Source organism: Tachyglossus aculeatus, chromosome X5, assembly GCF_015852505.1.
Source record: "Tachyglossus aculeatus isolate mTacAcu1 chromosome X5, mTacAcu1.pri, whole genome shotgun sequence".
NCBI classification, from domain to species: domain Eukaryota; kingdom Metazoa; phylum Chordata; class Mammalia; order Monotremata; family Tachyglossidae; genus Tachyglossus; species Tachyglossus aculeatus.
Genome location: NC_052097.1, coordinates 8,522,418 through 8,530,865, shown reverse-complemented (window position 1 = coordinate 8,530,865; position 8,448 = coordinate 8,522,418).

Sequence of the window (8,448 nt, the reverse complement as noted above, 5' to 3'; positions counted from 1 at the left end):
AGTAGTTCATCGCGGGATCGCCTTACTAACATCCTTTTGACGCTTAACTAGGGTAATTGATTGTGTTTAGATATTGAAGCTTCAATTAAAAAGAGCATCTAAGAGGAGGCAGTACACCCCCGTTACGAAGCATGAAAAAGACAGCTTCTCTGGCACAGCATCTTTCATCCCGGGCCTAATTCAATCCGGCTTTTCTTCCTCCAACAACAATGAGCCTTTTTATCTTTATGAATAAAGGAAAGATCACGCCGACCTGTGGAGTCCGCAAATGAATTTCCCTTTTTCCTCTTCCTCTTTCTTCAGAGATCCAATTAAATTTGTGTTCCAATTCATGGTCCAGTGTAATTACGCAGGCACAAAGAAAATTACTTCTCTTGTTATTATTATAATTGATAAACATCTTTTTTCTACTGCCTGCATTTCAAGTTATAATTCAAAACTTTGCAAGCACATTTCAAATCAATGAAGTTCCCTTAAATGGTGTTTTTCAACAGTGGCTAGCAGTTGGAAGCTTTTAAGTAAGTGTTGCCACTGTTTTCTCATTTAATGATAGTTCTCCTACCTGAAAAGCTACTAATTTAGCATCTTCAGTCTACAATTATTTTTAAAAGCAACAGCCCCTTTCCCCTGTGCAGAAATTATCACTGACTGGTAGTCACTTTATCTTCAGTTGTGTCACCCACTGGGTGCTCAGTAAAAGTTGTTACTACTCTCTGCAACTACTATTGAAAAGAGAAAGTGAAGCCAATATTGGTAGAGAGTTCCCTTCGTCAGGTTAAAGTTCACCCCACCTCAGAATGACTTCATATAGTACATAAGAGCGTTGGAGGGGAAATACAGAATTCACAATTCTGGATACCAACCCAGCTTTCTCGTTAGAACTGCTTGGTTGCCTGGTCTAACCTGAATTGTACTTTCCAAGTGTTTAGTTCAGTGCTCTGCACACAGTAAGCGCTCAATAAATACGATTGAGTGAGTGAGTTCTCTGTCTGATCAAATATTTGTTCTCTTTTGTCCGGGTTAATTTTTGAGGTGAGCCAGTTTTGAAGGAGTCTGGAGTCAGGGCGGTGCTAATGACAAATCACACCCTGGTGAAGTGGGCAGGAAGAGGAGGAACGAAACCCAAAGTGGCTCCTGAGAAGCAGTGTTGTCTAGTGGAGCCTGGGAGTCAGAAGGACCTGGGTTCTAATCCCGGCTCTGTCACTTGTCTGCTGTGTGACTTTGGGCAAGCCAATCCGCTTCTCTGTGCCTCAGTTACCTCACCTGGAAAATGGGGATGGAAACTGTGAACCCCAAGTGGGACATGGACTGTGTCCAACCTAATTGTCTAGTATTTACTCCAGCTCTCTGGACAGTGCCTGGCGCACAGTAAGTACTTAGCAGATATCACTAAAGGAAAAAAATGAGGGTATGGGTTCAGAATCGTACTGCCACCATTCGTCTGCTGTGTAACATTAGGCCAGTCACTGAACTTTTCTATGCCTCAGTTTCCTCATCTGTAAAATGGGGATTCAGTACCTGTTCTCCCTCCTCCATAGACTGTGGACCCATGTAGGTTAAGTACTTTGTCTGACCTGATTATCTTGTTTCAGTCCCAGCGCTCCCCTGAGAAAACAGTGACTCTCCCCCCTTCAAAGTCTTACTGAAGGCACATCTCCTCCAAGAGGCCTTCCCTGACTAAACTGTCCTTTCCTCTTCGCCCACTTGCTTGTGCGTCACTCTGACTTGCCCCCTTTATTCATCCCCCCACCCAGCCCCACAGCACTTGGGTACATATCTGTCATTTATCTATTTATTTATATTAATGTGTCTCCCCGCCTAGACTGTAAGCTGGTTGTGGGCAGGGAGTGTGTCTGTTTATTGTTATACTGCACTCTCCCCAGCGCTTAGTACAATGCTCTGCACACAGTAAGCACTCAATAAATACGACTGGATGAATGAATGGATACAAATGAAAGGACATGAGGTGGCCTAGTGGAAAGAACACACAACCGGGAATCAGGAAGCATTGCCTGTCTGCTGTGTGAGCCTGAGCAAGTCACTTACCTTCTCTGGCTCCCAGTTTTCTCATCCGTCAAATGGCAATGAAATACCTATCCGTCAATCCATCAATGGTATTTATTGAGCGCATACTGTGTGCAGGGCACTATACTAAGTGCTTGAAGAGTACAATACAATTGACTTGGTAGACACAATCCATACCCTCAAAGAGTTTACAATGTAGTAGGGGAAACATATATCCCTGTCTTCCCTCCCTCTTATTATGAGCCCAGGGTTTAGCACAGTGCAGTATTTCATAGTGTAATGAGTTCAGATTTGTCTCAGTTGCCTTCTCTGCATTGTTTCCAATGATGTACTTGAGTTTCCCAAGGCTTAGATAGGGTGAAACTAATGGTTGTGGATGCCAATAAAAAAGAGGAATTAATCCCTTCCACTTCACATAATAAGGAAAACCAAAAACTAAGGAATTACTCTGTAGATTGCTTTTGCTTAAATGAATATGCTTTTTCAAGCTGGAAATGATAAAGAGTAAAACAATAGCTAGGATAAATCTGACCAAATCGTTTCATGAAACAAAAAAATAGCTTCCACTTGGATCCTCGAGTCTTTTTTAAATAAAGTTAATTAATGTTTCTTTCTCTACTCTTGGCTCTCTTTTTCCTTATTACTCCTAACTTTGAGGCCAAATAAGGACAATAGTTGAGCTCTGCTGTCAATGATCTTATCACACCCCAGGCACTGTAGGTCTGTGAGTGGAAATGGAAATCCTTATGACCAGGATGGAAATTAACCAGGGAACAAGACACGAACACTTGGGTGCATTTCCTCACCCCTGCCCAAAGCTTCCTCCCCTGTCTTCATGTAGTGTTTGCTACTGAATCAGATCGCTGATATTACAGCTCTTCCTGGGCTCTTCAGTTACACACTGGATTTTGGCTACTATAGCCCACACTCTTACCCCGCATCAGCCAAGTCTGAGGCCCATGTCTAAATGTCTAGAGAAGCAACCTAGTGAAAAGAGCACAGGATTGGAAATCAGGAGACCCATCCCTGCCTCTTGTCATTTGCCTGCCGGGTGTCTTAGAGCAAGTCACTAAACTATTCTGTGCCCGTTTCCTCATCTGTAACATGGGAATTAGATACTTGTTCTCCTCCCCCTTAAATTGTGAGCCCTGTGAAAGACAGGAACTGTGTGTCCAATATAATTATCCCGTATCTATCCCAGTACTTAGCATGGAGTTCAGCCCATAGGAAGCGATTAGGAAGCACCATATTTATTATTATTCATTGTTATTACATGCCAGAAGACCATTGGATCAGTTTCAGAGGTTGTTGAGTATTTGAACTGGACTGGAGACGTTAAGAGAGGCATGTTTGGGCATAAAAAGAACTCCCTATTTGATCAATTGGGGTTCAACTTTTTCTAATACACCATTTTGTAAGAGTCATAAATCAGATTAATCTGCAGCTGGGTAGAAATCACAAGGAAGGGGGGATCGGAGGCAACAAACTACAGAGCTGGGATTCTTCAAGCAAATGAGTCTGTCTCTTGAGCCTCTTTTTAAAAACTCCCTAAGAGAAAGAGAGTGAAATAACCATCTGAGAACAACCTTAATTTGGTGTATTGCCTCTTTTGTCCCCAGTACAGCTCCATTTACAAGTAAATTTATCCAGTATTAGTCTCTTATTCCATCAAAGCATCTAAAGTGAAACCAACTGTAGCTAATTCTATGTTCAAGAAGCCAAGTATCTAAATAGGATTTATTTTTTCATGCAAAACGCTGATCTAATCTCTGGAACATTCTAATGGAGAATAGTACCTTGTGATCTTTTTGAAATTATAACCATTTTCGGATCTCTTTAAAGTCCGTTTATATTCTTTGGAAGGAAACCTAAAAATTGCTGTATACACAAGGCCGTATCAGTGTAATAGGTCACAACTGTTCTGGAGGTCCAAGTCCCCATTTTATGCTGAAAATGGTAACACAGAAAGAATAATATCTAAGATCACATTTAGGTGTTTGGCCACAATTTTGCATGCAGATTTTCTGCAGATATCCATTTTTCATTCAAACCCGTTTTCCTTTCAATTTTAAGTATAGTATCAACCCGATATTTAAGCAACATTTCTTGTAGTTTCCAGGCCCCCTAGAGAACTGTATATTTTTTAATATACCGATGCTCACTTGTAGACAGTTTGAACCTATCAGGAAGGCTAATCCATTCCAATCACAACTTTTTTCCATATTTTACTTCACCAAAGAAAAACTCTTTCAAAAACCTAATATAACTTAGATTGTACTGAATAGCACACTAGAATGGGGTTTTTCCAGTATAAACACCTTATGGAATTACACTGTTTCTATTCTTTTCTAGAATGAGATTGGGTCATCTCAACTCAATTCACCTGAATATATATTCTGAGAAGCAGGCTGGTCCGATGGAAAAAGTAGTAGCCTGGGAGTCGGCAGACCTGAGTTCTAATCCTGGCTCTGTCACTTGCCTGGCGTGTACCCTTGGGCAAGTCACTTTATTCTCTGTGCCTCAGTTTCTTCAACTGTAAAACTGGGTATTCAATACCTGTTCTCCCTCCTACTTAGACGTGAGCCCCATGATGGACCTGATTATCTTGTACCTAGCCCAGTGCTTAGTAGAGTGCTTGGCACAGAGTAAGCGCTTGACAAATATCCCAATCATTATTACTTTGGGAGGAGCATTAACCTATTAAGCATTAACCTATAAGCATTAACCTATTTTAGACCATGAGACACGCAATGTACGTACTACACATACATGGTTAATGAGCCTGAACTACAAGTCCTAGTATGACCAGGAAATTGCTTTAGGTTCTAGAGTAATTGATATCACTTTGATTTCTAGAATAGTTCATTCATTCATTCAGGCATGTTTATTGAGCATTTACTGTGCAAAGCATTGTACTAAGAGCTGGGGAGAGTACAATATAACAGACACATTCCCCACCCACGACGAGCTTCCATTCTACAGGGGGACATGGGCATTAATATGAATAAGTAAATTACAAATATGTGCATAAGTGCTGTGGGGCTGGGAGGGGATGGTGAATAAAGGGAGCAGGTCAGGGCGACGCAGAAGGAAGAAGAGGAAAGGGAAGGCCTCTTGGAGGGGATGTGCCTTCAATAAGGCTTTGAAGTGGGGAGAGTCATTGGCCAGAGGGAGGATAAGAGCGAGGGATCGGCGATGAGACTGTGAGCCCACTGTTGGGTAGGGACTGTGTCTATATGTTGCCAGCTTGTACTTCCCAAGCGCTTAGTACAGTGCTCTGCACACAGTAAGTGCTCAATAAATACGATTGATTGATTGATCGATAGATCAAGGTAGAGTGAGGTTAGCATTAGGGGAGCGAAATGTGTGGGCTGGGTTGGGCTGTAGTAGGAGAGTAATGCAGAGAGGTAGGTAGGTTACCAAGGAGCAGCAGTATGACCTCATGGAAAAAGCCAAGGCCCGGGAGTCAAAGGACCTGGGTTCTAATTACTTGCTGAGAGATCTTGGGCTAGTCACTTAACCTCTCTGTGCCTTAGTTTCCTCATCCAGAAAACAGGGACAAAAATATCTGTTCTCCCTCCTACTTAGACTGTGAGCCCCATGTGGTTCAGGGACTGTGTACAATTTGATGCATTTGTATCTACCCCAGTGAGTAGAACAGGGATTGACACGTAGTAAGTACTTACTAAATGCCATCACTATTTTACACAGCACTAAGAAAGATCATCATCATCATCAATCATATTTATTGAGCACTTACTGTGTGCAGATCACTGTACTAAGCGCTTGGGAAGTACAAATTGGCAACATACAGAGACAGTCCCTACCCAACAGTGGGCTCACAGTCTAAAAGGGGGAGACAGAGAACAAAACCAAACATACTAACAAAATAAAATAAATAGAATAGAGATGTACAAGTAAAATGAATAAATAAATAAATAGAGTAATAAATACGTACAAACATATATACATATATACAGGTGCTGTGGGGAAGGGAAGGAGGTAAGATGGGGGGATGGAGAGGGGGACGAGGGGGAGAGGAAGGAACGGGCTCAGTCTGGGAAGGCCTCCTGGAGGAGGTGAGCTCTCAGTAGGGCCTTGAAGGGAGGAAGAGAGCTAGCTTGGCAGATCCCTATGCAGCAGACAAATAGCAGCAAAGCTTGTGACTCCCAGGCCCGTACCCTAACCCTATGCAGCAGACAAATGGCAGCAAACCTTGTGACTCCCAGGCCCGTGCCCTATCAATCAATCAATCAATCAATCATATTTATTGAGCGCTTACTGTATGCAGAGCACTGCACTAAGCACTTGGAAAGTCCAAGTTGGCAACATTTAGAGACAGTCCCTACCCAACAGCGGGCTCACAGTCTAAAAGGAGGAGACAGAGAACAAAACCAATCATACCAACAAAATAAAATAAATAGAATAGATATGTACAAGTAAAATAAATGAATAAATAAATAGAGTAATAAATATGTACAAACATACATATATACAGGTGCTGTGGGGAAGGGAAGGAGGTAAGATGGGGGGATGGAGAGGAGGACGAGGGGGAGAGGAAGGAAGGGGCTCAGTCTGGGAAGGCCTCCTGGAGGAGGTGAGCTCTCAGTAGGGCCTTGAAGGGAGGAAGAGAGCTAGCTTGGCGGATCCCTATGCAGCAGACAAATGGCAGCAAACCTTGTGACTCCCGGGCCCGTGCCCTATCAATCAATCAATCGGGCTGGAGTATGGTGTAGACTGTGAGCCTTTTAGACTTTTAGACTTTTAGACTGTGAGCCCACTGTTGGGTAGAGACTGTCTCTAGATGTTGCCAACTTGTACTTCCCAAGCGCGTAGTATAGTGCTCTGCACACAGTAAGCGCTCAATAAATACGATTGATTGATTGTAGTGGATGGAGTCCAGGCCTAGCAATCAGACGGTCATGGGTTCTCATCCCGGGTCTGCCACTTGTCTGCTTTGTGGCCTTGGGCAAGCTACTTTACTTCTCTGGGCCTCAGTTACCTCATCTGTAAAACAGGGATGAAGATTGGGAGCCCTGTGTGGGACAGGGACTGTGTCCTACCTATTTGCTTGTATCTACCCCACCGCTTAGTACAGTACCTGAAACAAAGTAAGGGCTTAACAAATACCGTAATTATTATTATTATTATTATTATTATCACCATAACTCAGTCCCAGACTGAGCCCCCTTTTTCCTCTCCCCCTCCCCTTCCCCCTGGCCCTACCTCCTTCCCCTCCCCACAGCACCTGTATATATGTTTGTACAGATTTATTACTCCATTTGTTTTACTTGCACATATTTACTATTCTATTTATGTTGTCAATGATGTGCATCTAGCTTTACTTCTATTTATTCTGATGACTCGACACCTGACCACATGTTTTGTTTTGTTGTCTGTCTCCCCCTTCTAGACTGTGAGCCCATTGTTGGGTAGGGACCATCTCTGTATGTTGCCAACTTGTACTTCCCAAGCGCTTAGTACAGTGCTCTGCACACAGTAAGCACTCAATAAATACGACTGACTCACTGAATAAATGAATGAATGAATGAATAATCACCAGTTTGGGGGAGAAACAGGGCAGGCAGTTGTCTGAAAACTAGCAGGGTATTTCATTGCTCTCCTCCACTGAAGAGTGCAGTTGGCTTCACATTCAACAGAGAAAATGAAGGAATCCCAAGGAGATGGTAATAACTTGTCAATGATCTTCTGAACATTTTCCTTCAGTAAACGTGATGGAAGCATAGAGAACCAACCCAAAATGTGTGACCTCTGCACCAGTTTTGCCAAGTACTGTTCTAAACACTGGGGTAGATACAAGTTAGTTAGTCAGGTTGGTCACAGTCCCTGTCCCACATAGGGCTCACACTCTTAATCCCCATTTTACAGATATGGTAACTGAGACCCAGAAAAGTGAAAGGACTTGTCCAAGGTCACACAGCAGAAATGTGGCAGAGCTGGGATTAGAACCCGTGACCTTCTGACACCCAGATCTGTGATCTATCTACTAAGTTATGCTGCTTCTCCACTTGTCTTCTGTGTGACCTTGGGCAGTCACTTAACTTCTACCCCATTGCTTAGAATAAGTGCCTGGCACATGGGAAGTGCTTAACAAATACATTTTTAAAAAATGCATTGCCAGGATTTTCCAAAGAATTGCCTTAGTAACTGCTCAAGGCAGAGGCATAATGCCCGTTACTGGTTGGGAAATTGAGTTACAGAAGAGGTCTAATGGGGAAAATGGAGTCACAGTGAGACAGTAGCCCAGCCCGAAGCAAGCCTAAAACTCATGGCTCTCGAACCCACAGGTCAGTGGTTTTACAAGATGCCATTGTCTTTGTCAAACATGCTGTTCTCTGAAATGAAGATGCTGTACTCTAAAGTAGCTAACTAAACAACTCAGCAGACTGTTTGGTTTGCCCT